Below are 21,949 nucleotides of genomic sequence, written 5' to 3'. Positions count from 1 at the left end.
TGGCTGCTTTTTCACCCCTTTTCTAAAGAGAAGGGTGGTACTGAGTAGGGGGTGAGGGGTATAGCTGTGTGTGTACATAATGAATTTGGGGCTGCATGAAAAGGAACCGAAAGGGGGAATTCTTGCAGAGCCGGGAATCACCCTGACCAATCTCTGAATCAATAGCTGCAACTCTCTCTCTCTCTATGGGTCGGCGCTGTTGAGCCCGGTTCTCTCGACTGCCCCCCTCCGTTCCCCATTTTCTCTGTCTTAAAGGGTGTCCAGATACGACTTAATGGGCCATCTCTCTGCGAGATTAATGGAGACAATGCGATATAGATTAAAATTGCATGGTGGGGCTGGGAGGTAAAAGAAGGAAAAATCCGCGTTCCTTTGACAAACTTCCCTGCTCGCTCCGGTCCGGGAGCCGGAGGACCGCGACCCTGGCGGATCCCGGCTGGCCCAGGGCGCGGTAGCTGTCCATGGAAGGCAGGTGCTGAAAATTCCTTGGTCCTTGGCGAGTTCAGCTCCGAGCGCCAGGGGGCGGGGTTGGCGCCAGTTGCGGATAGCCCCGCCCTGAATGCAGAAGAGGGATATGGAGAGGAGAGGGTTAAGGATGTTCAAAGAGGATAGTCGTGACTTCGGTGAGAGCTTTGGGGAAAAGGAGGGGTGAGTGGGAAGGAAAGGGAAAAAATGTAAAGGAGGGGGTGCAAAGTGTTAGATTCGAGGATGAGCCAAGGCCCAGCGCTCCAGGAACCGCAAGCCGGTGGTTTACCGGCTTTCTCCGCAGAGGCCAGGCACTATCTGGGTCTCCATTCCCAGGCGCCCGCACCTTCCCGCCAGTGGGTTTGAAAGATTTCTCTCCAGTGATGGTCCCTTTCAAATAAGAGGCTATAGGATCGCTCTATTCAGACTCTCGTCGCTCCCACTTTATGCCCCCCACGTTCCCACATCCTGCAGTTCCCGGGAGGTGTGTAAGGATGTGTCTGTGCGTTATGGCATTTTCCTTACTATTCCCTTTCCTTAGCGTCCTAGTCATGGGAGCCCCAAATGAGTTGGTGGAATGAATGAATTAGAAGCCAAACCAAAGCACAAGAGTTGCTGGTGCGATGCGCAGAAAATCCAGGCTTGGGAACATCGCCCAGAGCCTTCAAGCCAAAAATGCCAAAGGGTTTCTGAAAACCGGCTCTGAAGGAAACTAAGGAGGGAGGGGGTTCTTCTCCAAGTTCCCAAATGTTATTGGGGAGACCATCAACTCCCTGGGGTTATGGGTTTGACCCAACGTGATATGCACTGCAATCAACTCCAGTTACTTTAGTTAAACCTGTAGCCAGACAGGTGAAGAGGGAGGAAGGTTATCAGAGGCCAGAGTGGGGGGGGGGGGGTGAGGAATAAACATCACTGGGGCATACAAAGACATCTTGCTGATTAACTCCTCAGGGAGAAATAATAAAAATGCATCCTCAAATTGGCCCACAAGGGTGGGCTGTACACAGTGGGGGGGGAGAGGTGAAGCTATCTTGTAGATCTGCAGTAAGCTTGTGTGCATGCAGGGATATTTTCTATACCTGTAATAATAATAAAGGAAAAAAAAAAAAAGGACGGTGAGGTAAGTATCTGTGAGGTCTGGCCTTCAACTGAAAGAGGAGAGCCCAGGTCCCCCATCCTAACCCACTAACAGCCTATGGCTTCAGTGACCTGACCACCCCCCCCACCCCAACTCAGGGCACTGGAGGCGTAGCCCTGGGGTGCGGGCCGGGGGTCGAGTTATTTTTACTTTAGAAGTAGTCTTATCTGGGAAGGTTCCCTGGCTGAGACAGTATTCGTCAACTCATAATAGTAACAAGGGCTGTTACTGATGTTGTGGAGAATAACACAAATAACTTCAACCCACACTTCGTCTTGACAATTTAGCTCAAACCAAAGCTGCTCGCAGCCTCCCAGCCCACCCCTCGGCCTCCTCGTCACTCACCCGGACCCACTCCTTCCCTTTCCCAAGCCTCGCCCCTCTCAGCCCCACAAGTTGCGTGGTTATGTTTACAAATTCTGCCACATTTGCAAAGGCAAGAGCTTGGGGGGGGGGGGGCGGCGCTAGGAGGGATGTCAGCGCAATAAAACATATGCAACACGTGGAGTGGTGGGAAGCGGGGTCATTACGGGGAAAGAGAGGACGCCCCATGTCCTCATTTTCCCCCCGGACCCCTCTCCTCATCGCTTGACACAATGCACAAGTTTACCCCCGAACTAGATCCTATTAAATAATTCAATGGTAGCGGTGTAATTTTGGTTGGAACCAGCACGGATTCCCAAGTCGTGACTGCAAAAAGTGAGTAATGCGCGCTGGCTGCGTCATGGCTCTAGTCACAGTTCATTCCGAACTGAGAAGGAATCGTGACTTCGCCTGGAGACGTCCCCTACAAGGGAGACGGCGCGCGGGGGGGGGGTGGGGGGACAAGCCGGGGGGGTAGGGAATGGAGGTGGGGGGGAAGACCTATCCAATGAAAACCGCTGCCAGGGGGACTTTTGAACTCCGCCGCTCGCTGTCTGGCTCTTCCCTCTCGGCCCGGTGCACCGCTCTCCACCTCCCCCCCACCCCCCTCCTGCCGGCGCGCTCGCCAGCGCGCTCGCTCGCTCGCTCTCCCGCGACCCGACGAGTCCTCAACAAGTTGGAGGAAGGCAGGAACGCAGGGGTTAAGCTCGGAGAGCCGCAATTACCAAGATCGTGACCCTCCCACACAGTACAGTAACTTATATACTTACCTGGAAGAGCCCGCTCCGCCGCCGGGCCAACACCCGTGGGGGGCGGGGAAGGGCGGGAGGGGAGCGGGCCGGTCGGAGAGGGGCGCCTCCAAGCTGGCTGCAGTGCGGACCGGACCGGCGCGCTCCAGGAACCTGGGGACCCAGGTAAGGAGAAGGGGTGACGGTGCACAGGTCGGCCGGCGGTCGGTCGGCTCAATGGTCGGCTGAGTAGAACTTTTTCTTTTATTTTTCTCCCACAGGGGGCCGCGCCGCCGCTGCGGCGGCCGCGGACTGTGGAGCCCCCTCTGGCGCGGCGGACGCGCCGACGCTCCGAGGGTGTGTGCGTGCGTCTGCCGGTCGCCGAGCCGAGGGGACGCCGTGGGAGGGTGGGAGGGTCGCGGAGCTGCCGGAGGGTGATGGATGGGCGGAGGGGGTGGGCCAACAGAGACTTGGAGACGGTCTAGCTGGATTTTCTCTGGGCAAGCTTAAGCCAGAGCGTGCGTGTGCGCCCGCGCCCGCCGGCACGTCGATTCCAGGGTGGCAAACAACAAATATGGCAACTTTTCCCCCCAAGTTCTGGCGATGTTTTGCAACACCCCACTTAGGCTGAATCTTTCCTCCCCCGGGGGGACTACCCTCGGGGAGGGAGGTGGTCTGAATGTTCCTTTGCCCAAATCCTTCTTGGACCGTGATGGGGCGAGGTGGGGGGGGGAGGGGAGGAAGACCAGACTGGGGAAGGGTGGCGCTGCCCTGGGGAGAAGGAGGGCAACCCCTCAAAGTTTGACTACGTTGGATGGCGGAGGGGGCCTAAAGGGAGAGAGGGAAGAGGGAAGGAGGGATAACGTAGGAAAGAGATCTCCCTCCTCCTTCCACCCTAGTCTCCCTTCCCCTCCCCTCTGCTTCCTCCAGCAGAGGGTGGAATCTCCCGACGTTGTGGGAGCCGGCGGAGAGGCGGTCGCCTCTTGTTCCCCTCAACATTCTGCAGAATGGGTAGGGAGTGCGGGGCGGGGGCTGGGAGAGGGGGCTGGCAGCAATGAAAGGGCGCCCGAGGCAAGTGGGACATTAGACACTGAACATCTAGACGGGCTTGGGGAGGGGGGGTACGGAAGGAGGGGCTTCACCCTGCCTATCGAGCTTCCAGAACTTTAACGGGGAGTGGGGTTCGAGCCATCCTCCTTTTTTTTTTTTTTTTTTTAAGAAATAGGCTGACTACTGTGCAGTTTGGGTATATTTTCTGTTTATCTTGGCCTGTCATTTTACGTCTGAATCTCCTGGCTTAGGTCCTGTTGGGAGAGGTCGCTCTCTTGAACCCTGGCCCAATATCTCACGCCCTCGCCTGGGCTGGAATGGGGCAGGGGGGCTTGGCCGGATTTTTTGCAACAACAATATTTTAACGTGTTCCAGTCTGGGTTTTGTTAAATAATTAGAAATGGAAATATTTTTTTCCTCCCTCCCCCTTCTGGAAAAAAAAAAAAAGGAAATGTGAGCTCTCTCCTGATTGGTGGGTGACGATTTTAGTCCTCACCAATGAGCTGGCGGCCTCGTCTGTATTTATTTAGTGCTCTGGGGGAGTTTTTCTCTTTACGCAGCGCCTGTAGTCACGGCTGGAACCTCTGCTGGGGGACTAGGAGGGACAAGAGGGGGTTCAGGGGGAATCCGAACTGTACCTGTTCAGAGATCCGCGACCTTGCAGCCGGGGCTGGCGGAACCCTGAGAGGGGAAAGAGGGTGACAGGACAGATAGGCGGGGAGGCTCAGGGTGCTGGGGTGCCGGAGAGGGGTGGAGGCTGGGCTCCGGGATCCCTGGTCCCCTCTCCGCTCTCCTCCTCTGGCCCTCTACACACCTCGCTCGAGGCAGTTGCGGGCTGAGTTGGGGGATCGCGGACGGTGTGGAGAAATGGAGGGATGGGGCGAGGGGTTCGAGGAGGGGCGAGAGTCGGGCGGGCGGCGCGCAGGGTGGGAAGGCTGAGCCGCGTTGGAGCGCGCTGGGGAGACCCAGCCTGCTCGGCTCCGGGGTTCGGAGACATCCTGGGCTGAAGGCGGCGGCGGCGGACTGAAGAAGCCAGCAGACTCTGCCCTTCGCGAATCTTTTTGCGGTCTGGGCTTGCTGTACATAACTCAATAGCCGGAAGCCCTTACCCCAAAAAGCATTCGCGGAGGGCGCACTCGTCGAGAAGACGGCAGCCACCAGCGATCGCCGAAGTCCGCACCTTCCCGAAACGGCTCAGTCCGAGCCTTTCCCAGCCCTCTCCCCGTTTTCCACGGAAGAATCAGTCCTTTCCCTCGCGTCCTTCCCGCGCTCCCTGAGGCTTTGGTCACCCGCCTGTCCTCCGCGCAGGTCCCCCACCCCCAACTTTTTAATCGACTTTGTATCACAGGGGGAATCGGAGCAGGCGGTGTGCGTAATGGTTTCGGAGAAGTGGGAAAAAGCTGAAATACAATAAAAGTTTACACAAGTTGTGTCTCCCCCACCACCACCACCAACCTCCACCCACACCCCGAATAAGCCCACTCACCCACTGCAAAAAAAAAAAAAAAAAAGGAATCTGGTCTTAGGGCCAAATCGGTACCTGGAATATGAATCAGTTTAGGACATTTTCTGGTCATTTTTGACCCATATGATCCAACTCTGCAATATAGGGGTGGGGAAGCCCTTGAGGGAGAGGCGGGAAGCCCTCAGCATCCCCTTTCCTAGTGGGGGACCCCGAGGTGAGGGGAGACGCGGTGAACTGGGCAGCTCCGAAAAAAAGGGAAAATACCCAGGCACCGCCCGCTCCCCGGAGTCCCTTCTTCCCCCAACACCTGCTTCCAACCTAATTTGAAGCGTTTTGCAGCCTCAGGTCCCCCCCATCTCGCCTTGCTCAAAACTAAGTGGCACAGAAAGGGATAAAACATGTGAAAACTGGGAAAACCCCCGCAGAGAAGGAGCATTTGGGAGATGTGGTTGCACCCGAGTCAGAAGCTCAGCAGTGGCAACAGCAGCGCAGTCCTGGCCTCTTTAGGTGCCCCGTCCTGGGGAGCGGAGCAGAGTTGCAGGGTTGGGGATCAGCTCTGGGTGCCCCCCTCCTCACCTCCCCTTCCACTGCTTGCAGTCGTGACCGCTTCGGTTACAAGTGGCAAAGATCAGGCCTTCACCATGCTCTGCGCCCCCCACGTCCTTCGTCAGCTAGAAACACTGCTAGACGCCCTTAGGGACTGAACCAGAAGGACACACAGACACACGGAGGCCCAGAGGGATGGACACGGCTAGAGGATGAGTCTAGGGATATGAGAGTCGAAGACCCGAGGGCTGCGAAGCTTCGCATTTTCCGGGAGGGCCTGAATTCCGCCCCCCCTGCACCCCAATCACCATTCTCCCAGCAAACTAAACGCCCACCGTCATTCCCTTCTCCCTGAGCCGAGCACCCAGAGTCTATCCTCTCCCGTAGGAGGAAAAAGGGCTCCAAAGTCCGAGAGTGCTGGACAGAGTCAATCTTTTCTAGCTCAGCCTGCGAGGAGGCACGGAAGGCGAGGACTCCCAACTCCAGGGATAAATCAGAGCCCCTCTCCCCAGATAAAGGAGATTTTCTCTCTCCGGTTGCGTTTTCTGAAAGAGTAAAAGGGTCCCTAAGATCTGCAAAGGAGATGGAGCCGAAGCAAAAGCTCTGGGGGATTTCCTCCCTGCCTCTCACCTGGGGCCGTCTGTGGAGCGATAGCTTCGCGGAGGGAAGACGCGCAAAAGCCAGGCTAGATTAAAAATAGCCTCACCCCGTGTCCCTTCAGCATCTCTTTTGTTTTTCTTTTTTTTTTTTTTTTGCTTCTTACCTTCCCCTTCTCTCCCCAGCCAGAAAGCCCTCCTCTCTCCAAAAGCCGGAACCTCCACCAGGTTTTGGAGAGAGGTGACCTGAGCGAAGTGAACTCTCACAAAAGCAGTAAAAGCCGCCCGAGTGAGGGCAGCTCGAGGTCCCCGCGCCCCTGGCCCCCCTCTGTCCTCCCACAGGCGAGGTGTGGGGCCGGGGCCCGGGAACCTCGAGCACCCGGCCGAAGCCGGCGTCGTGCGCGCCCGAGCGAGTCCTCGCCTCGCCTCGCCTCAGCCAGACAACTGTTGCTGCTGTGAAGAAGCTACTGCGGCACAGCTGCTGGGGCGGCCGACCTCACACCGGTCACGCACTGATCCGGGGCGGGGGGCTTGCGCAGAGGGGGGGTCTCATTCCGGGTGGGGCCAGAGGAAAGCACCCCCCTCCCCTTTCCCTTCGCCAGGAGTGAAAATTGGTGGCTTCTTGGACATCTTTCCTTCCCTCCTAAGGGCGGCTGCTTCACCCTGAGGCCAGTGGGAGCTGTCCCTCCGCTTTCTCCCCACTTTGTCTTTGCTGAGAAAGGAGGGCAAAGTGGGGGGAGGACCTCTTTGAACCCTCAAACTGCTAACGCACACACCTTTTGAAAAAAAAAAAAAAAAAGCCACGTCACCCAGTAAGCCAGGGGCCTGATGGAAACTTCCAGGCACTTGCATCTGATGCAAACTGTCGGGCGCCTACATTAGGGAGAAGGGGTAGCAGTTGGAGACCCTTTCTCACCCCAGTGTGCTTCCCCCTGGGGGTGGGAAGTGTCCAGGGAGTCCCCGGGGACGCTTGGTCCCGGGAGCCCATTAGCTAGCTTAGCTTTTGCCTAGGTCAGAAAATCCAGACCAGGCTGGTCTCCCGAGCAGAGGAAGGGGTGAAGACATCTCGGAGGCCCCTCTCTATCACCTGCCCCCTGGTGGCTGGGTCAGGCTGGGGGTTCCCCGCGCTCTCACCCTCAGGCCCAGTTTTGGTTGCTCTGTTCTTGCGCAGCTCCCCCCTTCCTCTCCTGCTCTATCCGTGGCTGGAGCCAAGTTTCCTCCCCTTGCCCAGCTCTTTTGCCCCTTCTGGCCTCTTTTCCAAGACCTGTGGTTGCTTTGAATCCCTTCCTTACCTGCCTTAGGCTGGAGGCAAAGGAAGGGACCGAGTCAATGAATTGAGCACACGTCTGCAGTCTCAGACCGGGGCCCTCTTCTCTGTCCCAGGACTTCTCAACCCAGGGGGCTGTGTGGGCATCTCTGAAAAGCTCTCCTCTTGCTTCAGCCCCTCTGCCTTGTAACTCTTGGCCCAGATGCACCCCTCTGCCCCTTTCCTTCCCTGTAGCCTCCCTACCCCCATGATTTCCTACAAAATGCCCCAGCCCCCAAACGTTCCCGTTCTCCTCCAGAGCCAGCAAAGTAACCTTGCCCATCCTTGGCCCTTTCAGGTGGTCAAACCTGCCCTGACCCCTGGAGGTCTGCGTGAGGGGTGGTCACTGAAGGAAGAGCTCTCAGAGGCCATAGGAGCTGAAGAGTCTGCACAGATGAGTTCTGGAGTCCCCGGTAAGTGCAGAGATACCCCAGCCCGTGGCCCCTTGGCCTGGGCAGTGTGTGTACACTCCCCACTTGGCGACGAGACACAGGGAAGCCAGAGATCCAGTGCTTGGGGATGGTCCTCAATGGCTTAGCATTTGGCAAAGAGAAGCATCCAGCATACAGGTGATTGGGGAGGGGCACAGTACCCCAGGAAGCAGCCCCCTTTCCTGTCTTATCCCCTAGCAGGACCTGGACCTGGGTGTTTGGAAGCTCCCAAGCCTTCAGGACTCAGGGGTGCAGGGCTTCTTCAGTGGGGCCCAGAGGTGCCCCTCTGCCCCCATGTCCTGGGCTATGTCAGGCCTCTTAGGGGCCCAGGAGAGTCATGGAGTTGAAGGGAGATTTACTGCTCAGCTTAGTTTTTCTGAGGAAGCCAGCACTTTGAGTTCTGTCTACTTAACTGGGGTTCATCATAGGAAAGATAGGAAGATTTTTAGGTTATTGATTTTTTTTTTGAGGGGTAAGGCATTAAACTCTAAACACATTTACTTTTACTATTAACCAGCAAAATCCTTTGCTACAGAGCTTTTGTTTAGCTGCTTTGCTCAGCTTCAGAGTCATACTGTGATTTGCATTGGGGAATACAGTTCAAAGCTAGGCAGAGAATTTTGAAACTCCAGGGCTGCTAGATTTGTGAGATGGGGAGGAACCGAGCGCCCTAACTTATCCTTGGCTGTTATGTGAGCAAAATGTAGGAAGCTGCCAGAAATTCTAGAGGAAACTTGAGGCTCATGGTAGAACAGAAGCACAGTCCATGGAAGACCTTCGGATCATTACACAACAGACCTATTTACTGAATTAATTAAATGACCGCTACATAGATTTTGTGAAATGCTTACTTTTGAGAATGGAACTTTAACAATAAGTTGATTGACTAGAAACCTCTATAATCCCACCTTGTAAAGTGAGAGCAAGATCTTCAAATCACTGGCTGAACCTAACTTCTCTTAAATTCCCCTTTTGAATATAAGTTTTCAGCATCTGTCTTAGAGCAACAGGGCTGTAGTTCATTCCAAGAGGTTAACATCTCCCCCTTCTCCCCCTTTAATTGATATTTCAGTTGCCTTGTAGAAACATCTAAGAAAATAATAGAGGGGGTAAGATTTTCTTGCCTGAAGGGTAACCTCTTCTAAAAACATCTGTTGATGGGTTAAATCTCAAACTTAAATGTAATACGTAGCATGTGAAAGCTAGAAAGAGCTATAGATATACAGACCAATACCTTTATTTTATAAATCAAGAAACAGGGGCTCGGAGAGATTAAGTGATTTTACCAAGGTCACACAGCTGGGGCTCTAACCCAGGTTGTTTACTGTCTACTCTGGATTCTTCCAGCTTCACTCAGTAATTCTTAACACTACTAAATAATACAGACAATCCATAAACACAAATTGTAACAGATTTCCTTCCAAAATGGCTTGCATTTAGGATGCCAGGGTTCAAAGGAGAGTTTACCTAAAGGTTCGTCTGCTAGCAGTTAGCGTTCTGGGGGCATCACTAGGTAAGGCAAGGCTCTCCTCTCTTGCTTCTGACACAGCCTAGACCTCAGTGCCTCCACGTGGGCCTTGATCCGCTAAGGAAGTCATCAGCACAAGGAATTTGCTGTGTCATGGAATCCGAGTACTGGTCTCTTCCAGAGTCTCTCTCAGCCTGAAGCAGTTCCATAAGGCCTAGGCCTCTCTCTCCCTTATTTCTTTCCTCTGGTCGGCAGCTTGAATCTTATCCTTCTTGCCTATGGGGCTTGACTGGGAGCTATTAGGAGGGTAGTAAGGGCCAATTGACTTCTCCCAGGATTTCTTAATTACTTGACAAGCAAGGAAGGTCCACGAAAGCAGCTTTCAGACCAAGCAGGGATTCGTTTGATCCTTGTCCCTCGGATATCTTTTAGAGTGCTGCGGGTCACCTGCTCCTAGGACACTGGCTTGGTCTGGTCAGTTTTAAGATTTACCGCCAACGCCTGGATCTAACCCAGCTTTGCATATTTCCATCAGTGACAGCCATTTTGATGCCATTATGAATCATGTCTTCAGCACATAGGAAGAGTAGCCGTGCTGTGTGTGCTATGACCAATAAATTATTGTGACGGCCTTTTCTCATAGACTCTCCCTGCTGCTTGCTTCCTCACTTCTCTTTCCGGATGTGCTGTTACTGGCAACTTCTAACTAGGAAATAAGATGCATTTCTCAACTTAAAAAGAAACAGATTGGAAGGAAGAAAAATGAAATGGAGTGCAAAATACAGTTAGGTTAAAAAACAAAACAAGGAGATTGGCAAACAGTGGAAGGCATTAAAAGAGCTAGTTCTATCTGGTCCTGACTACTTAGGTTCATGACCCTGGAAAAGCTATTGTCTTCTTCCTAGGCTTCTGATCCTCCATCTATAAAGTTAGGGCTCAGATCCCTCTTGTTCATTCATTCGTTCAACACATGTTGAATGTTTATAGAGTCCTTACTATATATCAGGCCTTATTCTAGGCATTGGGGATATAAATAAATTATTCTCCCTTTGATAACCTAATGAAGTTACGCAGCTTCTTCCCAGAAAAACAAAACAACAAAAGGAAATAGAAAAAAGAGAAACACAGATATTTTACATAAAATTTCAAGGAGCTCATGACTTCCCTAGGCTTCACTGGGCCCTAATTAAACATATTTCATCTAGTTAGTCTCGAAGTCCTATATCTTACAAAATTAAGGTTTGCAGCTTAGGTTGCATCATCAAATCTTGATTTGTAGCTGTTCTTTTCTTTTTTTTTCCTTACCTAGCAGCTCTGTGTTGTGTTTTTAATCATGGTTTTTGGCCTCCCTTTTGTTGTAGAATAAATATTTGGAATTAGGTAATACTGCAAAAGGCTAGAGTAAATGCTGAACATAAAATCAGTAACTGAAAGGCAAAGCAGGCATGGAGGTGAGGGACAGAAGCAGATGAGAAGTTTTAATGGCCAAATCTAGCCCAGTCCTGCAGAATTTTGAAGTGACAATCCATCTTTCAGGCTAAATGTTCTTGGCAAAGTCTGGTGATTTGGAGGAGGGAACAGAGGTTGGTGTTGAAGCTGGACAGTGTAATGTCTCAACATCAGGGCTCATAGCAAAGATGGATTTTCTCTGGCGCTTTTGACCACCAGGGAAAATTAGAGATAGGCAGGAGAGGGATTCCTTGAGAAGGACAGGAACAGTCCATTTGTTGGATTATTATGTTGGTAGACTGGCCCTGTTGGGATGACCCTGTTGGGTTGATAGGTTGCTTTTATATAGCATAGCTGGGGGCTTTATGGCAGGCAGTGCTGCTGAGATCTTCAGTAAAGGAGAAGTTGGAAGTCTTTAAGACTCAGAGTGGACATGGAGAGGTCAGCGTGCAAAGGTCCCCCACTCCAAGTCTTCCAAAGCCTCTTTCTCCCCTGCTGTTAACTCCCTCAGAATTCTTCCTTGCAATGAGGAAGGCCTGGCTTTTTTCATTTAGGGTGAAGGATGTTTATGGACTTTAGTGTGATCAGCTACTGATGCAAGCTTTACGTTCAGGGTGAGCGGGATGCTCTTACTCAGCGCTCCCAGTGAAAGGCACTGCTGGGACATGACCTTGGAAGTGGAAGGTCTGGATTAAGATCTGACTTTGTAAAGACTTCAGGTAGATTGTGGGAGGATCTGGTGAAGTGTGTGAGTTTCTACTTAAGCAAGAAAGTAACAGATCGCTGCTGCTGAGGCTAAAGAATAGAAACATCCACCTAAAAGCAAATCAGTCCTTCTCATTTGCTCAATTTCCTTATCTGTAAAATGGGAATAACAATAACAACCCTAAGGTTCTGGTGAGGACTCAATCAGATTATGCATGTAAAGAGCTTCACTCAGCTCTCAATAAATGTTAATTGTTGTTATTATTATGTTTTTTCCCCCTGCCTGACACATATAGCAATGGCATACAAGGCTTATATCATGGAATCTGCAGTCATAGAACCAGAGCTATTCCCTGAGTAACAGATAAAAGATAATCTTTTCTGAAAGCATCTGTCCATTTGCTCCGTAGCCTGCCAGTGCCCAGGATTACCCAACTGGGAGTAAATCAGAAGGGCTGATAGGAAAATCTTTTTCTCTACTTGATGCATCCCTACCCAAAGATTATCTCTTTGTTGTTTCATTCCCCTTTAATTCCTTGCTTTCAAGTTCGTTTTAAAAATCTATTGAATTTAATCACAATATTTTTGCAAATCATTCCCTTTTTCACTTTTTAAACTTTTTTTTGATCAGAGCGGGAAAAAAATGATTCACCCAGAATACTTACCATTCACCTTTTACGTTCGGCTTATATCCAGTCCTAAGTTTTCAGTTTAGGTGATTCCCACCAAGGAAAGAGTAAAGGAACAATAGAAGGGCAAGAACGGATAACACTATTTGCTATCATCAAAGATGCTTTCTCTTTCCTTTTCACATATATTTTCTCTTCGTTCCTTCCTTCCTCCAGCTTCACTTTTCACTGTCTTATAAATCTTTTTGTCTTCTCTTATCATCCCTCCCCACCTCAAAAAAAATCTTTGCTCTCTAGTCTTTGATTCACTTAACTTGTTCTATCAAGCATTTCTTTCAGGTCTTAGTTGAAAGTTGCAGGGTGATGACAGGAAGCATCTGATGAGGTCCTTACATTTTCTGGGGAACACTAGAAGAAAAGGGCTACTCTTTGCACCCCGGAACCTATAAAGCCCATCTGAAGCCATTTCAAAAGGTGTTTTTGCCTATGTTTACTGTTTATGTATTTTATTTAATTATCTTAGAAACAGGAGCCTTCTCCACAGGCCTTTCTGCATTTCCCCCACAGCCTACCCATCAACTCTACTCAAAGACTTTTCTCCTTTTTTTAAAAAACCATACTAAAAAGCTCAGGGACATGTCAAACATAAACTGCACAGTAGTCCTTGCTATCTCTTCTTTGCAGCCTTTCAAGGGGCGGCTAAAAGCAGCATAATTTGAGGAAGCAGTACAACCTCTTGGTCCAAGGCCACGGGCTTTGAGGCCAGTGAGATCTCGGTTTACTGGTCAGTTCTGTTCTTTTCAGCTGCGTGCACTGAAGCAAGTTATCTCTCTGACTCAGTTTCTTCATCTGTAAAATGGGGATATTCAAATGCCTATTTCGTAAGGTTGTTGGGGAGATGAAATATCAGTTAACAGACAATCTGGTACTTCAGGTGTGTAGTATGTCCTCAACCAATACTCACTGCTAGTGTTAAGACAGGTGCCTGCAGACCCAGGGTCTAGATAGTCCTGGACTGGTTCAAAGAGTTGAAATAGGAATAGGAAGCAGGTAACACCACCAGGAGTTGTGAGGTGGGAGATGAGTCTAAAGTCAAGGAGTGCTGGGATCATCCTGAGATTTTTCCAGAGGTTGTGAATTGGGCTGGGAACTGGTCTGGAGCTGAACAAACAGTAATAGCCTCTCAGGACAGCTGTCATTCAAACTGCAATGATTTATGCCACATTGACCTTTTAATATCTCCACAGGCAAATCAGACTGACTTTGTAAAAAATTATGATCCCCAAGGTTGACCCTTCTTTAAAGCCCAGATCTTAAGTTGGTAGGAAAAAAAATCAACTAAAAAAATAATTTCACTGTTTCACAGTGGAGTTAAGTGATTTTTTTTTTTTTTTTTAATTAAGGGGTCTCTTTTACGCTTTGAGTTTGTGTCAAGAATACTTGATCAGAGATAAGGAAAAGAGCAGAAAACCCCCTTGCCGGAGATGGGTGTGGTATGAACCAAAATCAAATTGTCTGAGAAGTTCTGCAATTCTTAGCTGATAAAGGGGCAGTAAGTAAACTGGCAGCCTGTACATTGATTTTGAAAAGGAAGGGTGAATTAGATATAGCCCTCCAAACTTTATCCTCTATACTTCTACCACCTCTGAACCTCAGCATCACCTTTAATGAAATGATATTTGAGTAAAAGAGGAAAATTGTTTCCCCTTAGCAAATATCCTTATGCCTCTCTTTTTAAATTTTAAGTTATATGTAGCTAATGGAGCACAGAAGTAATCATTTATAATAAAAATTTTTAAAGAAAGAAAAAAAATTTATTGATAGCTTCCTGAATTAAAATTTGCTCATTAAAATCCTAAGGAATTAAAATTAAAATATTAAGAAAATATTTTAGGCTGTAACACTAATTTAGTATTTTCATATATTTACAGACTTATGAAATCCTCCAGTTCATAGCTATTTCCCCCTCAAACTTGCCCTCCAGGGAGCTGGTCCAGAAAAAAAAATTGTTTCAGGTAGTTTTACATAAGAATTACTTGCATTTAAATATGAAACAGTCATGAAAACACTGCTATCTCTTCAAATAATAAACAAATGGTATTTTAAAAATATAAGCTTATTACTTTGTTGAGGATTAGCTATTAGCTTTAGAATTTTTTTTAAAGTCATGCTTTAGAATTCTGAGAGAAAGAAAAATATTTTTTTCAAGGAAGGGGAACCTTTAAAGATAAACTGTAAAATATTTTTAATCTTATGATGAAAAATCTTGCTTCTCAGTGAGCTACCTTTCAGCTTCTCTGAGATTTTAACATGAAATTTTGTTTCTTTTATTTGCATAATATTAAAGATAGTTTATCACAGTACAGGTCATTATTTAACCAAAGCTCAAATATCTAAGAAGATATTTTATTTATGATTATAAAGCATTAATTTTTCATGTGGCACAAAGGAAATATAATTTCCACAGAGTGATGTGTGATATTCATTAATATGCTTATTTTAGAGAGGAGTGGCACTTTCTTCTACTATTCATAAATTTATTCCTTAATTTAAAAATAAAATGTTTTTTTAATCTTTTTTAGTTAGAAATAGAATTTTCAGTCAAAATGTTTTCCCAGATATAATTTTAAACTGACCACACTTTTTTTTTACTAACATATTTAGGAGTTTATGTTTTAGCACTAGATTGATTTCATCTTTAATTTTTTTTCTGTATATGCTCACAGATTATAAAATGTATAGATTTTAATATAATACATCAAAATAGGTTGTTTTATTTCTAATGTTTATGCTTCTAGAAGGATTATATATGGCACTAAATAGGGATTATATATTTATTGCTGTGTTTTTGGCAAAAATATTTTTTATTTTTTTAAAATGTAATAAGGCTTTGTAATAAAGTAGTAGATCCTAAAAGTTGCTTGAGGAATCATATTATAGAATTAAATAAAGTTTATAGAAATTTCCCAAAAGGATTGCAATTTAAAAAGCCAAAAATCCTCCCCCAAAGTATAAAAACCTAGGTCATAGAATTGCTCCAAATTAAATTTCTTTTCAAAAATTTCACAGATCTTTCATTGTCTCTCATACCTTTTACCACAATCACCAACCTGTTGCAAATGTACTAAATCTGCCATAGAGAAGACATGACGTGATTAAAATGATGAAATTCCTCATGTAGTCGCTGGCCTCTTCTCTCTGCCATTTTCTTGGGCAGACAAGCCCAACCTCAGAAACAATTTCTCCATATACACAAATCTTTTCCCATTTTTCCTGTTGTCTGTTAATATGCAGTCCTACAGAGGAAAATACAGCTTCTAGAGCTATCTTTTTTTTTTTTTTTTTTTAATAGAGGTTCTTTGATAGTCAGGAAGGTGATGCCTGTTAATTCTTCTTTCTTTTCAAGGGGGTCAGAATTATGTTTTTGATGTCATGCACTCATTGGAGGTTAATTAACATTTACTAATGTAGGGGAAGGAGTCTGTGATCTTAAAAAGATCCCCAAAGAATGAGGTGAAAATCTGTCACTAGTTTAGGAATTGATTCAGAGAGGAGAGAGTAAAGAGAGATACAGGGACCTTATCCCAATGTCTTAGATCAAGGGCACCATCAAAACCCTGAAACTGTATGCTCGACATCAGTCTACATGTTGTTAGTTTCATTATGGCGTGTTTTGTTTTGTTTGTTTTTTTGTCTGTTGCGCACGTGCACGGTCTCACATATACATATATATGTTCTCACCAGCAGAGACGGTAGCTCATCTTTCTTACCCACAAAGTAGAACTTAACCACTTGTATCTGAAGGTAACCTAATGTTTGAACCATAGTCTCATGCTGGCTTAGACTGACTGATATACTGGAAGATATGAATTCCTCTAAATTTCATTTAAAATTAAAGTAGAGTCTGCACATGAATAAACTAAATATTGACATTATTTTTGACATAAGGTAGTCTTTTCATTAAATGTAAGTTGCCCTCAACTCTGAATTAAACCTTAGAGGTCTTTTGTGTCCTTAAAAAGACTGATGGAACTGTGTCTGACAATGCTAAATAAAAATGTCTTTAAATAAATAAAATTTTAATCTTCAATCCTGAATACAGGGAAATTCCAGCAATGATGTAGGAAAGACACTGCTTTGAATGATTTAACATTAGTATAATGTACCCCCCAAAATTACAATTGTCAAATTTTTAAATCCTGTGACAGGAGAAGAAATGCTGATTTTATTTTCTCTTTGTAAACTACCTTGAGATCCTTAGAAGGAAAACAGAAGATAATATAATTATAATCTTCAGTGTTGCTGTAACCATCATTATTTACTGATAATTTTGTTATTAAAAAATATTGTTCATAGGCAAAAAAGTAAATAGTATGAATAGCAGAATAAAAGAAAAAGTAAAACATGAAAAAGGAAAGAGAAAACCTGACCATAGGAAATTAAGTGTAGAGGACTAGTTGAGGTAGGTTTAAACACATAGTATAAATGTCAAATGAAATTCTTCCCTATTCCCCTTTCTTTCTTCAGGAATGCACATACATAAACCCAAAATTTATACACAAGAAGCAGTTTTTCAATTGATTTGTACAAGCTTATTTAAAAACTTCACTGCTATTAAATTTGCCATCATATTTGGTAAATTTAGAAATCAGTGTTTTCTGAAAGAAATTTTTTTTTTTTCCATAGTATAAACAGATTGAAAGGAGAAACGGTCCATTCATCCTTCACCCTGATAATTGGATTAAGGGCTATCTGAGTCATAAAGATAGTTAACTTTTTAAAATCTTAATTACTCCATAATGACATAATTCTTCAAAAAGTAGCAATTACTTCTAAATATCCTGAATAAAAAAAGAAAAATTTGGAGGAGGATTTTCTTTCAGAAAAAAAAAGGCTAGCAAACTCTACAAAAACAAACAAAAAGTTTGAATCTATTTTATTAATATATTGAAAGTATAGATTTGGAGGGAAATGTTCTTTTGGGGGAATCTTCAGCAAAGAAAAAAATACATATTTGATTTTAGGAAAGGCATTGCAGTGAGAAAAATATTTTTAAAAGGATATATATTAAAATATATGATGAAACTGAGTCTTAAAAATAGTCTTTTGAAGTTTTGGCTCAAAATTTTAACTGATTTTCTTTTCTTCCTTTTTGAAAAATTTTTTAAAAATTGTGTTGATTGAGCAATACTGATCTGAAAACCATCCCCCTCCTTGTAGACTGGCTTATTTTGGCCTATAAGAGCTAATGGCTGTACTTAACTGAAGATCCCTGTTTTAAAAGAGCCCTTCTGCTGCTTCTGTGTTTGCATTTAAAATATGTTTACCCTGTGAAGTACATTAGTCACTTTTCTTTTCCCTTTTTTTTTTTGATGTTTTCTTTTCTCCAGAATTTTACATGATGTTGCTCCCCAGTCCCTCCAGAAAGAACCTAATCAAAATTTTCTTTTGTCTTCTTTTTTTTTCTTTTTCTTATTTTATAAATTTATTTTTCCCTGCAGATCTAATACCTTTTACTTATAGCAAACTCATAGTCCTGATATACTAGAGCATTTTAATTGGGGCCACAGTGGCATTTCTGTATCTGAGGCCCAGTATTATGTGCCTTTGGTTAAAACAGTCGGGTGTAATATTGGAACTGCACACAGTAAACATTCGATGGGAACAAAGATGTGAGTCTGACCTTGACCCTAACAGCACCAAAGCCCCTGTTTATTCCTGGTTTTCTCTGACAGCTGAGGGAACAAAGGACACCTTACATCCTTGGGGAGGCATATAGAGAACTGTAGTGGGCTTCTCCTAAATCAAACTGAGCGTTCTCAGGTTCATCTGTATATGCACACGCTTGGTATACAAGCTGTGTCTTTTCATCCAAACCTGTCTAAGGAGAGGTTTAGTCCAGTCTAATTGATGGTTTTGAAAATAGCTGAATCCAGATCAACTGGTTATTAAGTAGTGAATGATGTGCCTTCATTGACACTCTGACTAAAAATTTATTGTTACATGTTCCCTCACTCCCTGCAGAAGTTGATGCAACCCTGTTGATTTATTCACTCATTTGGTCAAAAGAGATCCTTTTGGATGACCAGTCAGATGCTAAATGTAAATGAAGAGAACTTATTTGTTAATGGTGATCTTTGAGTTCTATAGGTCTGTGGATTTTTTAAAAGCCATTCTCAACTGTAAGATTAGTGGATTTAAAACTAACCTTCACTAGTTTCTTAATAACAACAACAAAAATGATAATCCCTAGTAGAGAGTAACCAAGCCGTGTTTTTACGATTTAGGTATTCACTTAAATTGTAAATTTCTTGAAAGTAGACTTCCATGGATGAAAAGCTTTTCACCTTCCCTGCTCAATGCACAGACACAAAACATTCTCAGAATACACACATACACACACAGAAATCTATTGCCCCGTTTCCATAATCTTCCGTATTTTGTTGTACACAGGTTGGCCTGAAGAATTAGCCAATTCCCAAGTCATCTTGTGTATGTTCTTTCATACACAAGAAATCTTAGAGAATCTTAGGAACCGATCAGTACCTCTGAGGTCATCCAGCCCAAATGCCCCATTTTACATAAGGTTTCATTGGTGCCTCAGATGGTAGAGAGTCCACCTGCATTGTGGGAGACCTAGGTTCAGTCCCTAGGTCTGGGTTGGGAAGGTCCCCTGGAGGAGGTCATGACAGCCCACTCCAGTATTCTTGCCTGGAGAATCCCCTTGAACAGGGGGACCTGCTGGGCTACAGTCCATGGGGTCTCAGAGTCCTGGGGAGTCGGACATGACTGAGGGGCACAGCACAGCACATGGTGTAGGGCTGTGTCTTGTAGAAAGTTTATAGAAAATTAGTAGCTGGTCCAGGGTGAGAACTGTCTAGCTTGTTGAGGTCCGACTCTGGGCAGGATAGAGATATGATGCTGAGTTCCTGGGTGGGGCCAAGAAAAAGAAGCAGAAAAAAGGACAGTGTTGTTTTCTGGATAGGGCAGTTTTCTAAGATAGAATTATCAAAGACTAAATATTTGGCACCCCTTCTCTATGCCATCCAACTGAGTTGAACAGTCTAATTTTTTCATTGTCTTCTAAAGGAGATGTATTTAAGTGGCCTCCTGGTGAAGCTCAGAAATCAAACTATTACCCTTCTCTTTAATAGAATAATACAACACACATTTATGAACACCTGAAATGTATGAGCATTACATGTTAGCAACAGAAGGATAAATTAGATGATGTCTGTGGAAGCACCTGGCATCCATAGTAGATGTTCAATAAACGTTCATTCATTCACTTATGACCAATAAGGACAGATTTAAATCAAGACAGATTCAAACAGCAACTAATAGAGGGCAAAATGAATTAAGTCTAACTAGAGGTCAAAACAAAGTTCCAATGCCCTGAAAGGAAGGAAGCTTAATTCTGATGGGAGTTCTGGGGGGGTGAGGGACATGTGAGCTAAGCCTTGTATATTGAGTAGAATTTTGATAGAAGGATGATGAATTAGGGATTCCTGGCTGTGGAACTTAATAATAAAGGTCTGGAAGAGTGAATGAGAGGTGGATTCTGGGGTAATATACTGTGATTGGAGCACTGGATGGTGAGGAGGAAAAGGCAACTACAAAGACAGGGGCCAGGCTATAGAGGAAGCTGAATGTTGAGCAAATGACTTTGTACTGAGTTTGGAAGGCATTGCAGGATCACTGAAGGCTTTAGACGGGGGAGTTGATCTCTGATGATAATATTAGAGGGTGGTTTCAAAGAGCAAGGAAATGCAAATAAGTGACTCAACTTCATTCTGGCCATTAGGAAAGACCCGTGTTTTTTGTGTTCCTTTAAGGGAAGTCAAGATATTGTGACAGTATTTGATATAAACTTAAGTAGGGTGATACCATTTAGGTGATCACAGAGCCTGATGACTTGAGGAGCCATGTGGGCCTTAGTTGTCTTCCCTGGAGAACTCAGGGTACCTGGGACCAGCCAGGGCCCTCCAACAAGCTGTCAGGTGATTGGGTATCGAGCAGCTGTGTGTGCTGTGAATGAAGCATCCTTCCCAGGGTGGAAAAAGCCCATGACTTGGGTGAAAGAAAGGCCTCTGAAAATCCGATGCCTTCACCCAGAGTTCCATTATGGCGTCTAATGTATCTGGTCTCCTGGGTCAGTTCTGTTCCTTTTGAACTGTGTCTGCAGATAAGGTAGTACCTTCTCCGACAGGCGGGAAAGCCGAACCTGTCGGGTGTCCATGCATGTGTCTTGCTCCGAGGATACTAGATGTAGGCCTGTCTGATAAGAGCTGTTTTCTACTCCTGACATTGAGCTTTTGTTTATTCATGAATCCGTTTTTTAAGTTTTTTAAATTTAATTTACTTATTTTTGGCTGCGCTGGGTCTTCAGTGCTTTCCGGGCTTTCTCTCGTTGCGGCGAGCGGGTGCTCCTCTCCACTGTGGCGCATGGACTTCTCCTTGTGGTGGCTTCTCTTGTTGCTGAGCTCAGGGCTCTAGGTGCGTGAGCTTCAGTAGCTGCAGCAGGCGGGCTCCGTACTTGTGGTTCCTGGGCTCTCGAGTTTGGGCTCCCTACTTGTGGTTCCTGGGCTCTCGAGTTTTGGCTCCGTAGTTGTGATGCCCAGGCTTGGTTGCTCCACTGGCCTGTGGGATCTTCCCAGACAAGGGATTGAACCTGTGTCCCCTGCATTGGCAGGAGGAACCTTACCCACTGTGCCACCCAGGAAGTCCATGGATCCAATTCTTGACCTGGGGTCTTTCCCCTCCAAACTTGATCTCAGTGTAGTTAGTTTGTCTCCCTCGCATCCCCGTTTCTGTCTGTGCTGGCCAGTAGGAAAGTGTTTTTCCGTGGGACTCAGTGGGAACAGACCCTCCTTTCACGTCACTCCCCCCGCAGCTCTTGTCCCTTCTTATTTTCCTGGCCTTTGTGCCCGCCTGGTTTCCCTTTCTGCTCCTAAGTGCCCACATCACTGTTCCTCTTCCTCTCGTAGTTCTTTTCAGCTTTGTTGCTTTTCCTCCGGAATCGTTTCTCATGCATGCATCTCAGCTTTGCTCGGATGTCCCTGTCCCAGGTCTTCTGTATCCGAGTGAGGTGTGATAAGTCAGACAAGGGAAATCTCTTCTGTGGGTGCAGAAAAAACTTGGTCAGACCTCAGGGTGCTGTAGATCAACAGGAGAATAGGCCTGGGGTGTGTGTGTGTGTGTCTATATAAGTGGGACTGCCCGGCAGTGTGTGTATCCAATAGAGCAGTTTTACTCGAGGGATCTGGGCTGGACTTCTTACATCCTTTGGATGATATCATGGTTTAGGAATTAAGTGGAATCTATTAGGAAATACTGCATCTAATCTCATTTTATTTTTTATAATACTTAGCATGCTATTTATCTGATCAACTATCTATCCACTGATTCTTTTATCTGGATAAAAATTATCCAGACTGATGTTCACCTGATAGCAATGATGGTTATTTCTAGATGGTAGGACTTAGTGTGGGGTTTTTTTCACTTTTTTTTTTTAACTTTCTTTTTGATGCTTTTTTGCACTGCTTAAATTCCTAATAGGAGATCAGAATACAGGAATAGAATGAACATTGACTTATATCACAACAAC

At 45.8% G+C, this 21,949-nt stretch overlaps 1 long non-coding RNA gene across 2 annotated transcripts in view; it reads left to right on the top strand.

Moving 5' to 3' along the window:
• Positions 1–21,949, top strand: part of LOC110130833 (uncharacterized) — a 121,289-nt gene that overhangs the window by 24,042 nt on the left and 75,298 nt on the right. The window contains exons 1-2 of one of the 2 annotated variants that reach the window (XR_002311991.2): positions 3,619–3,708; positions 7,959–8,073. This is a non-coding gene — a long non-coding RNA (uncharacterized lncRNA). Of the gene's footprint in view, positions 1–3,618; positions 3,709–7,958; positions 8,074–21,949 lie in introns of those variants that run through there. The other variant, XR_011489890.1, reaches the window with a different exon arrangement.

The sequence above is a fragment of the Odocoileus virginianus genome, chromosome 10 (assembly GCF_023699985.2).
Source record: "Odocoileus virginianus isolate 20LAN1187 ecotype Illinois chromosome 10, Ovbor_1.2, whole genome shotgun sequence".
In the NCBI taxonomy this organism is placed as follows: domain Eukaryota; kingdom Metazoa; phylum Chordata; class Mammalia; order Artiodactyla; family Cervidae; genus Odocoileus; species Odocoileus virginianus.
This window is presented reverse-complemented; position numbering and strand designations above follow the sequence as displayed.